This window comes from Scyliorhinus canicula, chromosome 22, assembly GCF_902713615.1.
Source record: "Scyliorhinus canicula chromosome 22, sScyCan1.1, whole genome shotgun sequence".
Taxonomy (NCBI): domain Eukaryota; kingdom Metazoa; phylum Chordata; class Chondrichthyes; order Carcharhiniformes; family Scyliorhinidae; genus Scyliorhinus; species Scyliorhinus canicula.
This window is the reverse complement of record NC_052167.1, coordinates 16,516,808-16,540,411: the sequence shown is the minus strand read 5'-3', so window position 1 is coordinate 16,540,411 and position 23,604 is coordinate 16,516,808. Positions and strand designations below refer to the sequence as shown.

Below are 23,604 nucleotides of genomic sequence, written 5' to 3'. Positions count from 1 at the left end.
TGACCATCTCCAACAAGAGAGTGTCTAAACATCACCCCTTGACATTCAATGGCATTACCATCACTGATTCCCTCACATTCAACATCCTGGGGTTACCATTGATCAGAAACTGAACTGGACTAGCCACATTAATACTGTGAGAAGAGGTCAGAGGCTAGGAATCCTGCGGTGGATAACTCACATCCTGACCCTCCACAGCCTGTCCACCAACTAGACTGTCCAACACAAGAAACAAATCAGGAGGGTGATGGAACACTCTCCACTTACCTGGATGAGTGCAGCTCCAAAAACACCCAAGAAGCTCAACGCCATCCAGGACAAAGCAGTCCGCTTGATTGGCACTCAATTCGCAAACAGAATCTGGAACTCCCTCTCTAACAGCACTGTGGGTATACCTACACCACATGGACTGCAGCGGTTCAAGAAGGCAGCTCCCCACCACCTTCTCAAGGGCAAATATGGGCCTCATGGTAGCATGGTGGTTAGCATCAATGCTTCACAGCTCCAGGGTCCCAGGTTCGATTCCCGGCTGGGTCACTGTCTGTGTGGAGTCTGCACATCCTCCCCGTGTGTGCGTGGGTTTCCTCCGGGTGCTCCGGTTTCCTCCCACAGTCCAAAGATGTGCGGGTTAGGTGGATTGGCCATGCTAAATTGCCCGTAGTGTAAGGTTAATGGGGGGATTGTTGGGTTACGGGTATACGGGTTACGTGGGTTTAAGTAGGGTGATCATTGCTCGGCACAACATCGAGGGCCGAAGGGCCTGTTCTGTGCTGTACTGTTCTATGTTCTATGTTCTAATTAGATATGGGCAATAAATGCTGACCTAGCCAGTGAACCCCACAACCCATAAATGAATGAAAAAATATATATCAGATATTTAAATGTGCAAAATAGCACTTTAAAGTAAATTATGAGAATAGGGAAAGAGCCACCACACTATCAATTTCAGACATAGCAGGAATTTCTGCTTCTTACATGTGAACGTGCCTTCCAAATATAGAGATAATGAAAAACCTGTGTTTTTCGAAAGAAATAATTGAACACTGTAGTGGGTGGAGGGATTCGTTCTCACCTGCTATTAGCCCTGTCATGTTGGTTACAGGCTCCAATAGTACAGGGTGCACGCCACACGCTGGCTACATGTCCACCTGCCCGAGCACATCTGACTTCTGTCGATGAACTTTAAAAAGAAAAAGATTATCTTTTGTGACTTGCAAACGTCAACCGTGAGCTAAATAATTTTATAAGCTTCACTGAATGTCACTTCCATGATATGAAAGTTACAGTACAAATAACACAACTCACTCTCACTGAATAAATAGATGAGCTTTGTGTGAGGAATTAAAACAAATTATTTCTACTCCTTCCTCAGAACAATAGCATAGCCTTTATTGTCACAAGTAGGCTCACATTAACACTGCAATGAAGTTACTGTGAAAAGCCCCTAGTCGCCACATTCTGGCGCATGTTCAGGTGCACTGAGAGAGAATTCAGAATGTCCAATTCACCTAACAAGCACGGGCTGGATTCTCCGATCGCCGACGCCAATATCGTGTTCGGCGACCAGCCGGAGAATCCAAGTTTGCGACGAAATCGGGGCGCACCGCTTTTGCGATGCTCCACCCAATCCAAGGCGGCGTACTCCTGGAGTACGCCGTGCCACGTATCGACGCCCTCAGGACATTACCTGAGGCGCGCCCCCCCCCAATTTCAGCATCCAAAGCGATTCGCCACCCGATCGGCGAATACAATTGCGGCGTCGGCAAGCGGGGAATCCCGCCCTGTGACTGTCTGCAGGCAGACAGCGCTGTCATTGCTGCTGTTCAATGGCTTGTTGACAGGACAATTGTACAAAATGCTTGTGGTGATATGATCTGCATACTCGTCTGCCATTGGGCCAGAACATCGGCTTACCATTGGCCCTGGTCGGTCATGTGCCTCTCGACCGATTGGCCGAGAGGCTGAGTTAACCACGCCTCTATTAACGAGGTATAAATGGTCAGACGCCTGACGATCGGCCCTTTCCATTGTAGACGATCGCAGAGCTGTGTTCTAGTCAATTAAAGCCTGACTTTGGTAAATCACTCGCCTCGCGTACAATTGATGGTACATGAATGCTGCCTTGCAGCACGTTGGGAATCAGTACGATGGAGGAGAAGGTGTGATGAATGATTGGAAATGGAGAGACAGCTTTTCAGCTCCCACTAGTTAGGAACTGCTGTTATTAAATTAGTGAGAAATGAAGCAGCTGCACACCTGAATCACGCTGTTCTCTAGGTCGGTCAGTCTTTACATCGGGAGAAACTTAGCAGACACTGAACAGTCCACCCACGGCCAAAATATCTCTGCAATATTGTAACACATGTTACCATGCTGGGAGGGAGTTGCTAGCAGATTATAAATGCCTTGGGCATTGTTATGCACAGTGACATGGCTTAGACGTTGGGTTTGTGATGGGGAGCGGCGCTAACTGAAACCCCTCACGGGGCCTAAGGGGTGGAAATGCTTGTCGTCCCTGAGCTACTTGTGGAGGATGAACTCTCCCACTAGGGGCGGGATATCTAAATCACCACCAGTCAGCTCTCCCCCCTCAAAGGGGAAAGCAGCCTGTGGCCACCTGGGACTACGGCGCTGTGGTAGTATGACTAGAGGTACTACGGTACCTGGGAGTGTGAGCTGCTATTGGTGTAGAAGGCTCGCTGCCCATTGGCCCAAGTGTTGTCTTCTCATTGGTCGAGAGGACGGTAGCTCCGCCTACGAGACCATAAGACCATAAGACATAGGAGTGGAAGTAAGGCCATTCGGCCTATCGAGTCCACTCCGCCATTCAATCATGGCTGATGGGCATTTCAACTCCACCTACCAGCATTCTCCCCTTAGCCCTTAATTCCTCGCGACATCAAGAATTTATCTATCTCTGCCTTGAAGCCATTTAGCGTCCCGGCCTCCACTGCACTCCGCGGCAATGAATTCCACAGGCCCACCACTCTCTGGCTGAAGAAATGTCTCCGAATTTCTGTTCTGAATTTACCCCCTCTAATTCTAAGGCTGTGTCCACGGGTCCTCATCTCCTCGCCTAACGGAAACAGTTTCTTTGCGTCCACCCTTTCTAAGCCATGTATTATCTTGTAAGTTTCTATTAGATCTCCCCTTAACCTTCTAAACTCCAATGAATACAATCCCAGGATCCTCAGCCGTTCATCATATGTTAGACCCGCCATTCCAGGGATCATCCGTGTGAATCTCCGCTGGACACGCTCCAGTGCTTGTATGTCCTTCCTGAGATGTGGGGCCCAAAACTGGACACAGTACTCCAAATGGGGCCTAACCAGAGCCTTATAAAGGCTCAGTAGCACATCACTGCTTTTATATTCCAACCCTCTTGAGATAAATGACAACATTGCATTCGCTTTCTTAATCACAGATTCAACCTGCATGTTTACCTTTAGGGAATTCTCGACTAGCACTCCCAGATCCCTTTGTACATTGGCATTATGAATTTTCTCACCGTTTAGAAAGTAGTCTATGCTTGGATTCTTTTTTCCAAAGTGCAAGACCTCACATTTTCTCACGTTGAATTGCATCAGCCATTTCCTGCACCACTCTCCCAAACTGTCTAGATCCTTCTGCAGCCTCCCCACTTCCTCAGCACTACCTGCCTGACCACCTAACTTCGTATCATCGGCAAACTTCGCTAGAATGCCCCCAGTCCCTTCATCCAGATCATTAATATAGATGGTGAACAGCTGCGGCCCAATACTGAACCCTGTGGGACACCGCTGGTCACCGGCTGCCATTCCGAAAAAGAACCTTTTATCCCAACTCTCTGCCTTCTGTCAGACAGCCAATCCTCAACCCATGCCAGTAGCTCACCTCGAACACCATGGGCCCTCACCTTACTCAGCAGACGGAGTATAAGAACCCGTGTTTCCCAGCAGCCATTGTTCTTTCTGTACTCAAGCTGCTGGGTACACTTCTTGTAGATTAAAGCCTTCGATTCGGACTACTCCTTCGTTTCTGTGTTCATTGATCGCGCATCAGGCGCCTTTCATATTCTACATTCTATCCGCACAGTGACAAACACAGACTCGACAACACTTTCACAAAACTGCCCGTTATTTGAATGAGCTTTACTGTTGGTGTTGTCACCAAGATCAGCAGATCTAATATGCTGCATTTTATGGTCATCTGTGACCATTGACGTTATGAATCTGTGCCTGTATTGTGGACATGTTTGTAACAGTTGGGACGCACGTGATGTTATTTCAATATTTTCATTCCAGATTTCTGAAATTGACTCAAAGCTCCCTGTGACTTAGTTTGGAATAAGGTTTCAACTAAAGACAATCACTTTATTCTTGAAGTAAGAGATAATTGAATAACGCAAACCAGACTGCTTTGCGGAACCTTTCCATTCATTCCACAGGCATGATCCCGAGCCTCTTGTCATTTGTCATTTTAATTCTCCACCTTGCTCCCATGCTGACCTTTCTGTCCTTGGCCTGCACCAGTCTTCCAGTGAAGCTCGAGGAGCAGCCCCTGACCTTTCAGTACAGTACAAGCACTCTACAGCCTTCTGGACTCAACATTGATTTCAACACCAGTCGATCGTGACCTCTGCCTGCATCATGTTCTATTTTCAGAAACACATCCCTGCCGTCTCCAGCAGGCCAGATGCTGTTTCATGCCCTAATGAGCATTGATTGGCAGGATGAGGGATTTCCACACATGAGAGTGGGGACGTCTTGCCTTGGAGGGCTACATGCCAATCAGAATGGCCAACAGCTCTCCAGTCATTCCAGGAACAGCGCCACAATGGCCGGAAGAGGCGCTGCAGGTAGCAGTCTGGAAAGAGGGACGAGCAGAGAGGTGGGTGGCAGAGGTCAAGGGTCAGGGGGTAGGGAAGGTCTGGGGCATCATGAGGCAGCTGGAGGTCCGACCATCTTCGGGGGCTTGAGGGATGGGAGTCCCCAGACAGAAAGGGGCTCCTGATGGAGGTGGCCTCCTCCTCCCCACCCACCAACACCCCCCTGCTGCCCACTGCCTCCCCTTCCCACCCAAGATCAACCAAAGTTATTTTTGGGTTGACCCACCCCCAGTCAATCAGGCACCTGCTGGCTTACAAAGTGAGACTGAGCAGGGAAAGGCCCGTATGTGGCCACTGTACAGCCAGTCTTCCCAGTGTACAGCCAGTGTCACCCCAGTGTAAAGCCAGTGTCACCCAAGTGTACAGCCAGTGTCACCGCAGTGTACAGCCAGTGTCACCCCAGTGTACAGCCAGTGTCACCGCAGTGTACAGCCAGTGTCACCCCAGTGTACAGCCAGTGTTCCCAGTGTACAGCCAGTCTCACCCCAGTGTACATCCAGTGTCACCGCAGTGTACAGCCAGTCTCACCCCAGTGTACAGCCAGTGTCACCCCAGTGTACAGCCAGTGTCACCCCAGTGTACAGCCAGTGTTCCCAGTGTACAGACAGTGTCACCCCGGATTACAGCCAGTGTCACCGCAGTGTACAGCCAGTCTTCCCAGTGTACAGCCAGTGTCACCCCAGTGTGCAGCCAGTCTTCCCCCACTATACAGCCAGTCTTCCCAGTGTACAGCCAGTGTCACCCCAGTGTACAGCCAGTGTCACCCCACTGTACAGCCAGTGTCACCCCACTGTACAGCCAGTGTTCCCAGTGTACAGACAGTCTTCCCAGTGTACAGCCAGTGCCACCCCAGTGTACAGCCAGTGTCACCCCACTGTACAGCCAGTGTTCCCAGTGTACAGCCAGTGTTCCCAGTGTACAGCCAATGTCACCCCACTGTACAGCCAGTGTTCCCAGTGTACAGCCAGTCTTCCCCCAGTGTACAGCCAGTGTCACCCCAGTGTACAGCCAGTCTTCCCCCAGTGTACAGCCAGTCTCACCCCAGTGTACAGCCAGTGTCACTCCAGTGTACAGCCAGTGTCACCGCAGTGTACAGCCAGTGTCACCCCAGTGTACAGCGAGTCTCACCCCAGTGTACAGCCAGTCTTCCCCCAGTGTACAGCCAGTGTCACTCCAGTGTACAGCCAGTGTCACCGCAGTGTACAGCCAGTGTCACCCCAGTGTACAGCCAGTCTTCCCCCAGTGTATAGCCAGTCTCACCCCAGTGTACAGCCAGTCTTCCCCCAGTGTACAGCCAGTGTCACCCCAGTGTACAGCCAGTCCCACCCCAGTGTACAGCCAGTGTCACCCCGGTGTACAGCCAGTGTCACCCCAGTGTACAGCCAGTGTCACCCCAGTGTACAGCCAGTGTCACCCCGGATTACAGCCAGTGTCACCCCAGTGTACAGCCAGTCCCACCCCAGTGTACAGCCAGTGTCACCGCAGTGTACAGCCAGTCTTCCCCAGTGTACAGCCAGTGTCACCCCAGTGTACAGCCAGTGTCACCCCACTGTACAGCCAGTGTTCCCAGTGTACAGCCAGTCTTCCCAGTGTACAGCCAGTGTCACCCCACTGTACAGCCAGTGTTCCCAGTGTACAGCCAGTCTTCCCCCAGTGTACAGCCAGTGTCACCCCAGTGCACAGCCAGTGTCACCCCAGTGTACAGTCAGTCTTCCCCCAGTGTACAGCCAGTGTCACTCCAGTGTACAGCCAGTGTCACCGCAGTGTACAGCCAGTGTCACCCCAGTGTACAGCGAGTCTCACCCCAGTGTACAGCCAGTCTTCCCCCAGTGTACAGCCAGTGTCACTCCAGTGTACAGCCAGTGTCACCGCAGTGTACAGCCAGTGTCACCCCAGTGTACAGCCAGTCTTCCCCAGTGTACAGCCAGTCTCACCCCAGTGTACAGCCAGTCTTCCCCCAGTGTACAGCCAGTCCCACCCCAGTGCACAGCCAGTGTCACCCCGGTGTACAGCCAGTGTCACCCCAATGTACAGCCAGTGTCACCCCGGATTACAGCCAGTGTCACCCCAGTGTACAGCTAGTCCCACCCCAGTGTACAGCCAGTGTCACCACAGTGTACAGCCAGTGTTCCCAGTGTACAGCCAGTCCCACCCCGGTGTACAGCCAGTCCCACCCCAGTGTACAGCCAGTCTCACCCCAGTGTACAGCCAGTGTCATCCCAGTATACAGCCAGTGTCACCGCAGTGTACAGCCAGTCCCACACCGGTGTACAGCCAGTCCCTCCCCAGTGTACAGCCAGTGTAGCATGGTGGTTAGCATCAATGCTTCACAGCTCCAGTGGTCCCAGGTTCGATTCCCGGCTGGGTCACTGTCTGTGTGGAGTCTGCACGTCCTCCCCGTTTGTGCGTGGGTTTCCTCCGGGTGCTCCGGTTTCCTCCCACAGTCCAAAGATGTGCGGGGTAGGTGGATTGGCCGTGCTAAATTGCCCGTAGTGTAAGGTTAATGGGGGGATTGTTGGGTTACCGGGTATACGGGTTACGTGGGTTTGAGTAGGGTGATCATTGCTCGGCACAACATCGAGGGCCGAAGGGCCCGTTCTGTGCTGTACTGTTCTATGTTCTATGTTCAGTGTACAGCCAGTGTCATCCCAGTGTACAGCCAGTGTCATCCCAGTGTACAGCCACTGTCATTCCAGTGTACGGCCAATCGTACCCAAGTTTAAGCCAGTTTTAACCCACTCAACGACCAACTTTCCCCAAATAATAACCTATGAAAACATGTGAAACACGAAAGGAAAAAAAAAATGCAAGTAAAGCTTAATTGCTGCTGACCCTATCGTCTTCATTAATCATCCAGTGATAGCCTGCTTATTGCACAATATCATGTCCTGGGAATTTGATGAGGACACTTCGCTCCAGGTACAGAGCACCTATTGTGGAATGTCACTTTGTGCTGTACTAATTAGGTCTTTGTTCAATCAGAGATTGCAATAACAAATAAAACCAGTGCATTTCTCTGAACATAAATAAGGTCGTCCCAAGGAGGAGGACTGCATGAATTTCATTCTCGTGAATGACAGCAGAAATATCTCACTGGCTGGTCTCAATGTCTGTTTTTTCAGGGTCATTGGTCTGATATTGAAGGAGATACTTTGGGCGGGATTCTCCGACCTCCAGCCGGGTGGGAGAATCGCCGGGGGTCGGCGTGAATCCCACCACCGGCGTCCTAATTCTCCCGCCCCCCCAAATACCGGCCCGGCGTGAGTTGCGCCGCCTGCCTCGGAGAATGGCGGGGACCGGCACAACTCAATGGTCGCCGAGGCTGCCCGAAATCTCCGGCCCGCGATGGGCCAAAGTCCCGCCCGTCGGTTGCCGGTCCCACCGGCGTAAATTGGAGTAGGTCCCTTACCGGCGGGATCTGGCGGCGCGGGCGGGCTCCGGGGTTCTTGGTGGGGCACAGGGGGATCTGGCCCCGGGAGGGGCCTCCAAGGTGGCCTGGCCCGCGACCGGGGCCCACCGATCCTCGGGCGGGCCTGTGCCATGGCGGAGTCTGCACGTCCTCCCCGTGTCTGCGTGGGTTTCCTCCGGGTGCTCCGGTTTCCTCCCACAGTCCAAAGATGTGCGGGTTAGGTGGATTGGCCATGCTAAATTGCCCGTAGTGTCCTAAAAAGTAAGGTTAAGGGGGGGGGTTGTTGGGTTACGGGTATAGGGTGGATACGTGGGTTTGAGTAGGGTGATCATTGCTCGGCACAACATCGAGGGCCGAAGGGCCTGTTCTGTGCTGTACTGTTCTATAATAACTCTATTGTTCCGCACTGGAGTCTGTGGTCCTCCGCCATTCCCGGTGCGAAAGCAAATCCCTCTGCGCATGCGCGGGGATGACGCCAGCACTCTCTGGTGTTCCCAAGCATGAGCCGACCCGCGCCCGCCGGCGGATGCCCTTCGCCGCTGGTTGGCATGGTGCCAAGCCCCTTTCCCGCCAGCCGGCGGGGCGCCACCTACTCTGGGGCAGGCCTCGCCCCTGAAAGTGCGGAGGATTCCGCATATTTGGGGCGGCCCGACGCCGGAGTGGTTCACGCCACTCCGTCCCGCCGGGACCCTCCGCCCAGCCGGGTAGGGGTGAATCCCGCCCCAGGTACTTTGTTGGGGTGGGAGTATTGATGCATAAGGAGCCTTCTTGGTGGCTAAGCTGGGGTCTTGAGTTGAGAGGCTGCCTTACTCCGTGTTTAGAGCAAGACACCATCGATCAAGGGGTTAGTATGGTTTGCTAAGAATGGCCGCCCAGAGGATCACAGAGGCTGATTTAAGTTGCCTCCAGAGCTCAATGAGGCTATGGAGACATTTGTTGGATATTTTTCCATCTCGCGAACTCCTCCAACACTGACTAGCTGATTGGGAATAAAGATGTTGCTGAGGATTTTGAGCACCTCTTCATGCTGTTCAGTTGCTGCTGAAGATTTGATGTGGACTTTTTCAAATACATCGGGAGACTCTTGGTCCATCCCGGGCTGGATTCTCCAATGTTGAGGATATGTCTGGAGGACGTGTCCAGCTTGACAATGAAAAAATCAGCGGCGCCCCCACATCGATGCTCTGACCTGCAGCGGCCGCGCTGTACAACATGTGCCAGCCGCGAATGGTCCCGGCCTGCCAGATAATGACCCCCTGTAACCCCCCATAGCCACCTCCGGGCTACCCCCCAATTTAGAATTTGAACTTTAGGGGCCAGACCTATCATTCTCTACAGCTATCTTAAAACTAATGGAATTATGATCACTGGTCCCAAAGTGATCCCTCACTAACACTTCTGTCACCCGCCCTTCCTTATTTCCCAAGAGGAGGTCACGTTTTGCCCTCTCCCTAGTCGGGCCATCCACATATTGAATGAGGAATTCTCCCTGAATACACTCAACAAATTTCTCTCCATCCAAGCCCCTCCTGCTATGGCTGTTCCAGTAAATGTTGGGAATGTTAAAGTCCCCAACTATTACCACCTTATTTTCTTGCAGCTATCTGTAATCTCCTTATATATTTGCTCCTCAATTTCCCGCTGACTATTTGGGGGCCTGTAGTGCAATCCTATCAAAGTGGTATCTCCCTTCTTATTTTTCAGTTCTACCCATATAGACTCCTCCAATAGCGGAATTCTCCGCTCCCCGCACGGCCTGGGAGAATCGCGGGAGGGCCCCCCGACATTTTTTTACGCCCCCCTGGCGCCCCCCGGGTTCCACCCCCCCCCCCCCCCCCCCCCCGGCTCGGAAAAATCACCACTCGCCTTCTCCGAGCCCGATGGGCTGAGCGGCCGGCCCTTCACGCCCGTTTCAACACGGTAGCAACCACACCTGGTCGCTGCATTCGTGAAACGGGCGGCAGATGCCCGTTTGGGGCACCTAGGGGCCCGATTGGCACGGGAGCACCACGACCATGCTCGGGAGGGGACAGGCCCGCGATCGGTGCCCACCGATCGTCGGGCCAGCGTCCAAAACGGACGCACTCTTTCCCCTCCACCGCCCGGCAAGATCAAGCCGCCACGTATTGCCGGGCGGCGGAGGGGAAAGACGGCACCGCGCATGCGCGGGTTCATGCCGTCTGCGCGATGAAGTAATCCGCGCATGCGCGGGTTGGAACCGGCAACTCGCGCATGCGCAGATGACTTCACAAATGCGCCGGATGCGCGTCATTCTTGGCGCGACGAGGTCGCAGCCGAGAAGCACAGAGGCCCGCTCCTAGCCCCCCGGGTGGGGGTGAATTAGGTGCGGGGAGCGGGCTCCAAGGCCGTCGTGAACCTCGGCCGAGTTCACGTGGCCTTCACGAATTCGGCCCCCTGCGGAGAATTCCGCCCGCCCTCTCAGTACTGTTGTGATATTCTCCCTAATCAAAAACACATCTCCTCCTCCTCTCTTACCTCCTGTTCTATCCTTCCTATGGTGTCTGTACCCTGGAACATTGAGCTGCCAGTCCCGTCCCCTCCCTTAGCCAAATAATCACCAATTAGAATCAAAGATTGTGCACTAAAACCACACACCCATTTAGTACCTGCTCGCACCAAAACAGCCCCTGCTGTATCTAACATTTTACTCACAGAATTGCACAGCATAGGAATTCATTTTGGCAGTCGCAATAAACTGATGGGGTTGAATGTGCCACGCTTAAAGCCTCCAAAGGGGCGGCAAAGTGGCACAGTGGTAAGCACTGCTGCCTCACAGCACCAGGGTCCTGGGTTCGATTCCGGCCTTGGGTGGCTGTGTGGAGTTTACACGTTCTCCCTGCTTAATTGCGCCTTTGTTTCCAAAGGGTTTGGTGGGGTTACTGGGTTACGGGGATAGGGTGGCGGCATGGGCTTAAGTAGGGTATTCTTTCCAAGGGCTGTTGCAGACTCAATGGGCCGAATGGCCTCCGTTTGCATTGTAGGGAATTTATGATTCTATGATCAGCTAATCGAAGAACCGGATATTTGACCAGACATGTAAGAGGCCAAGGCCCACTTTACGTTAAAGCCTGAGATGAACTCTGACCCGCACATTCCTTCATTTTGTGTTCCTCTAGCATTCTCTGACGACGATTATAGCGTGAGAATAAAACATGGCGAAGAAATAAATAAAGACAGGTACCACTGTCCCCGTGAAAACGAGATTTGGTTTTCCCAAAACCTTCTCCCTCCTTCAACATTAAAACGATTAATGTAAAAGCAAAATACCGTGGAAGCTGGAAATATGGGGCGGGATTCTCTCAGTCCGGGGCTGGGCTGGAGAATCGCCACGACCGGCGTGAATCGCACCACGCCGCCCCGATGCCGGGACATGATTCTCCACAGAGCGGAGAATCGGCGCCACTGGCGCCAGCACGGTCCGCGTGGCACCAGTCGGGGGCCGTTCTGGTTGCCCCCCCCCCCCGATTCTCGGTCCGGGATGGGTCGAGCGGCCATAACAAAAAGCCCCAGTCTGGCCGGTGACATTCTAATATGCTCTCAGCTGGAGGGATTTTGGCATGGAAGGCTCCGGAGATGGCCTGTAAGGAGGGGGGGGGGGGGGGGGGATCGACCGGGGGGGGGGGGGGGGGGCTCCGTTGTGGCCTGGCCCGCGATTGGCGGGCAGCCTCTCGGGCTGGGGGCCTCCTTTCTTCCACGCCGGCCCCTTTAGCCCCATGCCATGTTGCGGGAGCGGCGCGGAGAAGGGAGCCGCTGCGCATGCGCACGTTGGCGCCGGTGTCACTGCGCATGCGCGGACCTCGCGGCGCCCAGTTGACATCGCGATCAGCAGCTGGAGCGGCGCGGGGCTCTCCAGCGCTGTGCTGGCCCCCTGTAGGGGCCAGAATTGCTGATCCTGAGGCCGTGTTGGCGCCGTCGAGAAATATGACGGCATTTCCGACGGCGTCGTCAACACTTAGCCTCAGGATCAGAACCCGACCCATGAAATTTATACAAACAGAAAATTCTGGGGAAACTCCGTAGGTCTGGCAGCAATCGTGGAGCAAGAAACAGGGATCGCATTTTCAGTCCAGTGTGTCTCTTTTTCAGACATTAGTGTCGGCAGCCGGACAGTTTGATAACTGCACACATTGGGCTGGATTCTCCGCCCCGCCGCGCCACATTTCTGCCTCGACCCGTCGGCGGGATTCTCCGTTACGCCGGATGGTGAATGGGGTTTCCCATTGTGGGGCAGCCCCACGCCGTCGGGAAACCCCCGGACGCCGGCAAAACGGAACATGCCGCCGGCGGACAAACCCGCCCATTCTGTCATCTGGATTGGAAACTGCTGCCTGGAAGGGTGTGAGGTATAACTGGGCCACACTTAGTCAAATTCCTTTTGCCAATCAGTGAAGCTGACAACAGCCCACAGCTTGGTAATACACTGAGAAGTTCACTCTGTGGGAAACGAAAGACAGCGTCTGATGTGAGAAACAGAATTGCTATCGATCATGCAGAGCTTCAAATTGAGCGAAACATGTTATTGAGGTGATAAAAAGGGAGCTTCACACTGGAGCAACAAGAACAAGCTATATTTATATTGTACTTTTAGCAGTGTTATAGAATGAGACATGGGCACGGTGGCACAGTGGTTAGCACTGTTACCTTGCAGGGTGGAGTCTGCACCTTCTCCCCGTGTCTGCGTGGGTTTCCTCCGGGTGCTCCGGTTTCCTCCCACAGTCCAAAGATGTGCAGGTTGAGGTAGATTGGCCGTGCTAAATTGCCCCTTATTGTCCAAAAGGTTAGGTGGGGTTACTGGGTTATGGGATGGCCTGGGGGAGTGCGCCTAAGTTGGGTGCTCGGCAGAACCGAAGGGCTGAATGGCCTCCTTCTGCACTCTAGTGATTCTATGATTCTGCTAGGATAAGGAGCCATTAGGTGGATTAAATCTTAGCGATGAGGTAGGCTTCATAGATATCATAGAATTTACAGTGCAGAAGGAGGCCATTCGGCCCATCGAGTCTGCACCGGCTCCTGGAAAGAGCACCCTACCCAAGGTTAACACCTCCACCCTAACCCCATAACCCAGTAACCCCACCCAACACTAAGGGAAATTTTGGACACTAGAGGCAATTTATCATGGCCAATCCACCTAACCGGCACATCTTTGGACTGTGGGAGGAAGCCGGAGCACCCGGAGGAAACCCACGCAGACACAGGGAGGATGTGCAGACTCCGCACAGACAGTGACCCAAGCCGGAATCGAACCTGGGACCCTGGAGCTGTGAAGCGATTGTGCTATCCACAATGTTACCATGCTGCCCCCGCTTTAAGCAGCGTTGTACCGGGGGGAAGCGAGGGAGGCAGGTTTAGGCAGGTAATGAATCCAGTCAGCTAAGGGGGCAAAGTCGCCTATGGTGGGGCAATTAGAATCGAGGATGCTCTCAAGAGGCTGAAATGACAGTAGAGTGGATACCTCCGAGGGTGAGGCAAAATACTGTGAGTATTCTGAAATAACTCTGAAATGAAAACAGGACATTCTGAATATACTTAGGCCGGTCAGAGGGAGAAATAGGGTTAATATTTAAAGTCCCTGACCTTCTGTCAGATCTGGAAACGGCTGGAATATTTTAAGTTTAATCAAGTCCAGAGGCAGGCAGAGGGAAGGTGGCAGTGAAAGGCTTGCCGTGTGAACTTGCTTTCCAGCATTTTCTGCTTTTAGTTCCTTCGATTCCTTTCTCCCTCATGTGCTTATGGTTGCCTCTTGAACGAGCTCCGATATTCATCTCAATGACTCCCTGAGACAGGGAGATCCACATGCTGAGCACTCATTGGTGGGTGAAGATATTTCTCCTGAAGAACAAAGCACAGAACAGGCCCTTCGGCCCTCTAAGCCTGCGCCGACCACGTGCCCTTCTATACCCCATCTGTTCATGTGCCTATCCAGATAAGTCTTCAAGGTCGCTAACGTACTTGCCTCAACCACCTCACTTGGCAGTGCATTCCAGGCCACCACCATCCTCTGTGTAAAAAAAGATCCCCTGCACATCTCCATTGAACGTTTCCCCCCCTCACCTTGAACGTGTGCCCCCCTTGTAATTGTCATCTCCACCCTGGGAAAAAAGCCTCCAACTGTTCACCCTATCTATACCCCTAATAATTTTATAAACTTCTATCAGGTCGCCCCCTCAGCCTCCGTCTTTCTAGGGAGAACATTCCCAATTTATTCAATCTCACCTCGTAGCTAATACCCTCCATACCAGGCAACATCCTGGTAAACCTTTTCTATGCTCTCTCCGACGCCTCCACCTCCTTCTGGTAGTGTGGTGACCAGAATTGGACACAGTATTCCACTCTGACATCACTGCAGTAACATGAAAAGCCAAACATTTCTCAAAGTGACATTCTCTTGACAAGAATGAGTTCAAATTTCCTTATAGTAAATGGAATATTTGGAAGTCCTTTTTTAATGGAATAATTTTTATTCAAGTTTTCAACAACAAATTTTATCACAACAGAGAAAAACAGTAACCCCTCCCCTCCAATACAAAAACAATAAATTAACAAGAAAAAGAAATAAGCATAAAATCATGAGAACAAACCCCCATAACGAACCCGTAGCCCCCCCCCCCCCCCCCCCCCCTCCTCCCCCGGGCTACCTTCCCCTGATTCACGTCCATTTTCCCCTGATTCTTGGCCACCCGACTATTCTTCCTCTTGTACGTTGGCCACAAACAGGTCCCGGAACAATTGCATGAATGGCTCCCACGTTCTATGGAAGCCGTCGTCTGACCCTCGGATGGCGAATTTGATTTTCTCCATTTGGAGAGATTCCGAGAGGTCGGACAGCCAGTCTGCAGCTCTGGGCGGTGCTGCTGACCGCCAGCCAAACAGGATTCTATGGCGGGCGATCAGGGAGGCAAAGGCAAGGGCGTCCGTCCTCCTCCCCAGGAATAGATCTGGCTGGTCTGAAACCCCGAAGACCGCCACTATCGGGCATGGCTCCACCCTCACCCCCACTACTTTGGACATAGTCTCGAAGAAGGCTGTCCAGTACTCCACAAGTCTGGGGCAAGACCAGAACATGTGGGCGTGGTTGGCCGGGCCTCTTTGGCACCGTTCACATCTGTCCTCCACCTCCGGGAAGAACCTACTCATATGGTTTCAGTTTTCCGAATATGTCGACACTTTAGAAACCAGGTTTCCACTTCTGGAACATCGCCAGATAGCCATTCCCTCATTTTTAAACAGCCACAGAACGACTGCAAGAGCAGATTCATCACCAAAACCTTGGAAGAGTCAGTTTCCAATTTTGCAAACTGAAGCATCCCACGGAGATTTGGAAGGCCTTCAGGATTTAATTTGGAAGCGAGAATTTTCTTTCTGTCCTTGATGCAGCCAGAGTCAGCGTAATACTGAGCTCCATAAGTGAAGAGCAGGTGAGCGCCAATGATCACTTAAACACCTTTGTAGTAAAACCAGCGGCAGCAAAAACATTGCCAAACCAATTAGAATCACTTACAGTGCAGAAGAAGCCTCTTCAACCCACAGAGTCTGCACCAACCCTCCAAACGCACGCCCTACCTCGGCCCATTCGCCCACCCCATCCCTGTAACCCCACCTGACCTGTACACTGTTGGATACTCACCCAAGGCCAGAAATGAACCTGGGTTCCTAGCGCTGTAAGGCAGCAGTGCTAACCATTTATGGCAGCACGGTAGCATAGTGGTTAGCATAAATGCTTCACAGCTCCAGGGTCCCAGGTTCGATTCCGGCTTGGGTCACTGTCTGTGCGGAGTCTGCACGTCCTCCCCGTGTGTGCGTGGGTTTCCTCCGGGTGCTCCGGTTTCCTCCCACAGTCCAAAGATGTGCAGGTTAGGTGGATTGGCCATGCTAAATTGCCCTTAGTGTCCAAATTGCCCTTAGTGTTGGGTGGGGTTACTGGGTTATGGGGATAGGGTGGAGGTGTTGACCTTGGGTAGGGTGCTCTTCCCAAGAGCCAGTGCAGACTCGAAGGGCCGAATGGCCTCCTTCTGCACTGTAAATTCTATGATTGTGCCGCTGTGTCATCCATGATTGACTGCGTCATGTGATCACATATCCAATGTCATATAAATATTTTATACTCTAGGCCAGGCATTGTCAAACTCGGGGGCGCGACCCGCAGGTGGCAGGTGGGTCGTGGGCAGGTGTTGGGAGAGTCGCTGAGCTGTCCGTCGCGGCGTTCCCGATCGCGCAAATCCGCGGGCAACAGCCGGCATTTAATAACTCCGGCTGCAAGCGGCCTTCAAAATGGCCGCGAACATGTAACAAAAATGCGGCCGCACTGCGCATGCGTGCCAGATCATCGGTGCGCAAAACTATGCGCATGCACACCGGTGATCAGGCACGCATGTGCAGTGTGACTGTTTTTTTTTAAACAGCTATTTTTTTTACAAGTTCAGGGGGGGTTTTATTCATTTATTTTATTCATTTTATTTTTAATTTTTTTCATTTATTTTATTCGTTTTTTAAATTTATTTTTACAAGTTCAGGGGGTTTATTTGATAAACTTTTACAGGAAAAAAATACTGAACTTTGGACAGATGGAGACTCCATACTTTCCGACACCGGAAGGCTTCACCTTCATCCAACAGGTTCCATCGGAGGAGCATGTATGAGGGCCAAAGGGGCCCAAAACCATTTCCTCCATTTTTATCAGCAGCAAACAAGGGCCGGATTCTCCACTATCCGGCGGGGCGGGCCGTACCAGCGCCAAAGAGTGGCGTGAAGTACTCCGCCATTGGGCCGCCCGGAAGGAGCGGAATCCTCCGCACCTTCGGGGGCTAGGCCGGCGCTGGAGTGATTGGCACCACGCCAACCAGTGCTGAAGGGTCTCCGCCGGCCGGCGTGAGATGGCACATGTGCAGGGCGTTTCTTCTCCGCGCCAACCATGGCGGACCTTTCCACAGGCCGGCGCGGAGGGAAAGAGTGCCCCCACGGCACAGGCCCGCCCACAGATTGGTGGGCCCCGATCGTGGGCCGGGCCACCGTGGGGGACCCTCCGGGGCCGGATCCCCCCGCGCGCCCCCCCCCCCCTTCCCGAGGACTCCGCAGGCCGCCCTCAGAGCCAGTTCCCGCCGGTACAGACCTTGTGTAATTCACACCGGCGGGACTGGCCAAAAACATCGGGGACCGGAAAATCGCCGGGGGGGGGGGGGGGCCACGGCAACGGCCCCTGACCGGCGCGATCCCCACCCCCACCAAAAAACCACCAGCGGAGAATTCAGCAGCCGCCGTCAGAGTGGCGGGGCAGGATCAGCGCCGTTCCCCGCCGATTCTCCGACCCATCGGGGGGTCAGAGAATCCCGCCCAAGGTAAGAGAAAATGGTGGGTCGCGCAGATCAGCTGGCGTAGGCCGCGAAGGTCGGCTGGCGTGGGTCACAAAGGTCAGCTGGCAAGGGTCACCAAGGTCAGCTGGTGTGGGTCACAAAGTTCGGCCAGCATGGGTCGCGATGGTCGGCCAGCGTGGGTCGCAAAGGTCAGCCGGCGTGGGTCGTGAAGGTCAGCCAGCGTGGGTCGCGAAGGTCGACCAGGTTGGGTCCTGAAGGTTGGCCGCGTGGGTCGCGAAGGTCGACCAGGTTGGGTCCTGAAGGTTGGCCGGCGTGGGTCGCAAAGGTCGACCAGGTTGGGTCCTGAAGGTTGGCCGGCGTGGGTCGCGAAGGTCGGCCGGGTTGGATCCCGAAGGTTGGCCGGTTGGTAAAAATGGGACCCGGAAAAAAAGTTTGAAAAACACTGCTCAAGGTAGACTTGTTGCTATTCAGTGTCCAGAAGTAATTCGCTTCGCCAAGATGAAGAGCTGTTTTAATTAAAATGTCAGTACTCGGTAAAGCTGATAAAACAATCATAGTCCAAATACATGTTTGCCGCAAAGAATAACAAGGTTCAGAGTGTATTTTGGTGTGGTTAATTATTGACATCCTGTCAGGCAACACAGCCCAGGCAGTTTTCTAAGGATTAAGAACCAATCTATACCTGAGAAATACAGGCACCATGCTGAGGGAAATAGGGCAACAATCTTTATCCCTACTGTACGCCTTAGAAGAGTTGCGCAGAAATTCTCGGTTGTTTTTCAGGTAGTTTGTGACTGATTGCACATGAAGGTCGCACAGCGAATCAAATTACTTTGCCAATGAAAATCTGAGACCTCTGCTCTCGGCCCTCACGTCCCGTTGCTGAACAAAACATCGACGACGAAAACAACTTACGTCCTCAACGTCCCAAAGACGTGAGGGAGGGAGCTCTAAAGATTCACCAAAGACGTAGGTTTTAAGGAATGTCTTAAACCAGAAGAGAGAAGTGGAGAGGTTTGGAGAGGGGACTGTCGAGCTTCGGGGCTGAGGCAGTTGAAGGCTTGGGTGCGCAGGGTACAGCGATGGAAATCGGAGATGGATAAGGTGCCAGAATTGTCGGAGGCGCAGAGATCGCAGAGGGTTCAGGGTTGGAGGAGGTGACAGAGATTGGGGGGGGGGGGGGGGGGGGAGTAATATCATTGGGGAATTTGACAGCAGTGAAATGAAAATGCACATAAATTATTGTCTCTTGTGACACATATTTGGAATCCTATGTAAAATCTACTGTGTAGAAGGAGGCCATTAGGCCCATCGAGTCTGCACCGGCCCTCGGAAGAAGCACCCTACTTAAGCCCATGCCTCCACCCTATACCCGTAACCTGATTTAATCTTTTGGACACTAAGGGGCAATTTAGCGCGGCCAATCCAGCTAACCTGCATACCTTTGGACTGTAGGAGGAAACCGGAGCACCCGGAGGAAACCCACGCAGACACAGTGAGGAAGTGGGAACTCCGCACTGTCACCCTAGGCCGGAATTGAACCCAGGTCCCTGGAGCTGTGAGGCAACGGTGCTAACCATTGTGCTACTGTGCTGCCCCTACATATTGATGCAGGAAGTAAAGTCACCATAGTCACAGATGAATAGGCTGTTTTCCCCTTTTGAGGGGGGGGGGGGGCGCGGATTGGGGATGTTTTTAAAAAAAATAATTTTGATTCAAATTTTTCAACTACAAATTTTCTCCCAACAATAAAATAAACAGAGTATAAAAATAAACAGAAAAAACACCCCCCGCCCAATACAAAGCAATAAATTAATAACTACAAAGAAAACAAGAAAGTAGCAAACAAACAGTCGCAAAAACAAACCCCCTTAACAGATCCCGAACCCCCCCCCCCCCCCCCCTCCCCCCCCCCCCCCCCCCCCCATAAACCTCCCCCCCCCCGGGCTGCTGCTGAGACTGACCGCCCTCTAACCCTCCGCAGGAAAATCGAGAAAGGGCTGCCACCGCCGGAAGAACCCTTGTACCGACCCCCTCAGGGCAAACTTGACCTTCTCCAGCCTGATGAACCCCGCCATGTCGTTAACCCAGGCCTCCGGGCTCGGGGCCTTCGCGTCCCTCCACTGTAAAAGAATCCTGCGCCGGGCTACTAGAGACGCAAAGGCCAGAATGCCGGCCTCTCTCGCCAAAGATCGCGAGCCCCCAGCCCGGTTCCACCCTGGAGCTGACCACCTTAGACAGGGTCCCCGCCACCCCCTTCCAGAACCTCTCCAACGCCGGACACGCCCAGAACACGTGGGCATGGTTCGCCGGGCCCCCCGAGCACCTGCCACATCTGTCCTCTCCCCCAAAGAACCGGCTCATCCTGGCCCCAGTCATGTGCGCCCTATGCAGCACTTTCAGCTGAATCAAGCTGAGCCGTGCGCAAGAAAAGGACAAATTCAACCTCCCCAGGGCGTCCGCCCGCGTCCCCTCGTCAATCTCCTCCCCTAGCTCCACCTCCCACTTCGCTTTCAGCTCCTCCACCGAGGCCTCCTCCTCCTCCTGCATCACCAGATAAATTGCCGGGATCCTACCCTCACCGACCCACGTCCCCGAGAGCACCCTATCCTGCACCCCGCTAGGCGGCAGTAGCGGAAACTTTGCCACCTGCCGCTTAACAAACGCCCTAATCTGCATAAATCTAAAATTGTTCCCAGGGGGGAGACCCCACTTCCCCTCCAACTCCTCTAAAGTCGCAAACTTCCCATCGAGGAAAAGATCCCCCATCCACCTGATGCCTGCCCTATTGTGATGAACGGTATTAATAACTGCCGTAAACGGTATCTGACCTTTAATACCTTGCCCCTTTAAGAGGCTTGGACCCCTGAGGGACTCCGCCTCTGGCTACGCCCCCAGGAAACGGTATATAGGATAAGGCTCCATGTGGTGAGCACACTTCTCTCGGATGCTGTTCAGTTCTCTGTAGATTAAAGCCTTTTGATTACCGACCTCGCTCTCGCATCGTAATTGAAGGTGCCTCACCTATGCCAACTCAAAAACCCACCATCAATTCTCCCTGGTGCAATCCGGTGATTGCACCGTATTGGGGCCCACACTGAGGCCTTCACCTCCCCCCTATGCCGCCTCCACTGTCCCCACATTTTGAGGGAAGCCACCACTACCGGACTCGTAGAATACCTTGCCGGGGGAGTGGGAGCGGGGCCGTCACCAGCACCTCCAAAGTCGTGCCCACACCAGGACGCCGCTTCCATCCTCTTCCATGATTGGGGATGTTTTAACCTGAGGGTCACCACACCTCAGCCGAGGGGCAAGGTTGAGAAGGCGGGGCCTTCACGAATAACCTTAACCGGTACGGGGAATTGAACCCACGCTGTTGGCCTCATCTCTGCATCACAAACCAGTCGTCCAACTGATTGAGCTAAACCAGCCCCCATAATCACGGCAGACAGATGTTACATCTACGAGGAATGAACGGAAAGCGTTGATGGAACCATCTAGACACGTACTTTAAGATACGAACAGTGGTTTTAATCTACTTACAACAGAGCCAGCCTATTCCGCGTTGAACTCTCGATGAACTGAACGACTGGCTCTGAGCATTGGTATTTATACAGCAGTCCAGGGGGAGGAGTCATAGCGGAGCCAAGGGTGGAGCCCTGTACAAACTCCTAAGCATTCCCAGCGCTACTCCCCCTAGTGGTCGGGCAACGCAACTGCGCTTACAAATGCATGGTCTCATGTATATACAATACAGTGTGAATTACGGAGTTACATTCACCACAAGCGTCCAGTGGAGAAGACTCTGAAGTGGGGATTGGAAAGCAAAGTGAGAGAGGAGGCACCACAATACAAATGGTGCTTTTCTCAAAAATGACAAAAACGGCAGGAGATGACCTGGCAGATTTGGAAGCGAGTGGGGCCCAAGCTGAGGATGGGAGGAATCCATTTGTTGTGTGAGGGGGAGTACAGGAAATGGGATGGTCCAAATCTAACAGATTAAAGTCAAAGGAAGAAAAGGCAGATGTCTATAGTTGCTATTGAAAGGTAAGCTGCACTACTGAAAATAAAAATAAAAATTGAATGAGCCACTATCAATATTGTCATTATTCAGCAAGCTGTAATGACACCATCTCATGCTTGAATCCAGGATTCCTCTGGTTTCTGTCTCTCACAGAACGGCACCTGATCTGACAGGCTGCATGCCGAGTTGAAGGCCTAGTCCACACTGGATACATTCCCCACCTGCATCAGCTCGTAGGAGTGACTTAAATAGGCTTTGAAAACCGCCTACGAAAAGTAAATACTTACTCCGTAATGAAAGGTTGTGAAATGAAAGAGTTCTTACAATTTTTGCACAATAGCTAATTCCCGAAATAGATTTTAACAGGATTTTGAAGCTGGGAATATGGCCAAAACCACCCTGTTAACTATTTGTTTATGTGCTGCCAGCACCTGAGGGAGGACGGCTAGCTCAGTTGGCTGGTGTGACGGGGAGCAAGGCAAACAATGCAGGTTCAATTCCTGTGCCAGCTGTGTGTTGTTCTCTGCCATGCTCGAACCAGATGGCTTCAATGTTGATCAGAGAACAACGAGTCTTGTCAATTAACAAAACTATTTATGAAACACTACACTTGCATTCGACACTTATCCCTAAGAAACAAACCGTTGATTAAACACACGAACTGACTAACTCATTAAATGCTCTCTCCCTATCTTCAGTAAGTCTAGCCCAGTTTCTGCTCCTACCACCTAATCCAACCTTCTTTCCCCACAAGGCTCAGCTTCATCCCTTACATACTTCGAGGATTGCTCCCTCTGGTGGCTGTCTGCACACATTACATTAACTCTTCCATTACCTTCATAGAACATAGAACAGTACAGCACAGAACAAGTCCTTCGGCCCTCGATGTTGTGCCGAGCAATGATCACCCTATACCCGTAACCCACGCATCCACCCTATACCCGTAACCCAACAACCCCCCCCCTTAACCTTACTTTTTAGGACACTACGGGCAATTTAGCATGGCCAATCCACCTAACCCGCACATCTTTGGACTGTGGGAGGAAACTGGAGCACCCGGAGGAAACCCACACACACACGGGGAGGATGTGCAGACTCCACACAGACAGTGACCCAGCCGGGAATCGAACCTGGGACCCTGGAGCTGTGAAGCATTTATGCTAACCACCATGCTGCCCTATGTATAGCTAATTCCCGAAATAGATTTTAGCAGGATTTTGAAGCTGGGAATATGGCCAAAACCACCCTGTTAACTATTTGTTAACTATCATGTATGGTAATACCACAAGCTGATGTTATCTTCTGTTGTGATCCTCAGGTCAAACCACTTTGAGAGCAGTCTCTGGCTTTCTGGGATGATAGAATAGAACAGTACAGCACAGAACAGGCCCTCGATGTTGTGCCGAGCAATGATCACCCTACCCAAACCCACGTATCCACCCTATACCCATAACCCCCCCTTAACCTTACTTTTTTTTAGGACACTACGGGCAATTTATCATGGCCAATCCACCTAACCCGCACATCTTTGGACTGTGGGAGGAAACCGGAGCACCCGGAGGAAACCCACGCACACACAGGGAGGACGTGCAGACTCTGCACAGACAGTGACCCAGCCGGGAATCGAACCTGGGACCCTGGAGCTGTAAAGCATTTATGCTAACCACCATGCTACCGTGCTGGTGACCTTCGCCAGCACTGAGTGTTATAATGTTCTCTTTACATTAAATTCTAAACGGGCTCCATTGATAACAATTGCAATAGAAAACATGGGTGGTAATTCTGGTGTTTAAGTATTACCGAAAGGCTAGCTAACTAACTGACTGACGATAGTCAGGTCAATAATGACTGGATTGATGGGAGAGTAAACCCATATATAATATTGTACCTAAATTTCCAAAATTATAAACTGGTATCATTAAACCCACTCAAAGTGCATATGAAATAAAACTCCTGCAAAATTACAAATGCCTCA

The 23,604-nt window shown here is 52.4% G+C and overlaps 1 long non-coding RNA gene across 1 annotated transcript in view; it reads right to left on the bottom strand.

Annotated features, from left to right (window-relative positions):
* LOC119956094 overlaps positions 1 to 23,604 on the bottom strand; it is a 33,336-nt gene that overhangs the window by 9,308 nt on the left and 424 nt on the right. Inside the window, exon 2 of the long non-coding RNA XR_005458585.1 lies at positions 1,073 to 1,180. This is a non-coding gene — a long non-coding RNA (uncharacterized LOC119956094). The remainder of the gene's footprint in view (positions 1 to 1,072; positions 1,181 to 23,604) is intronic.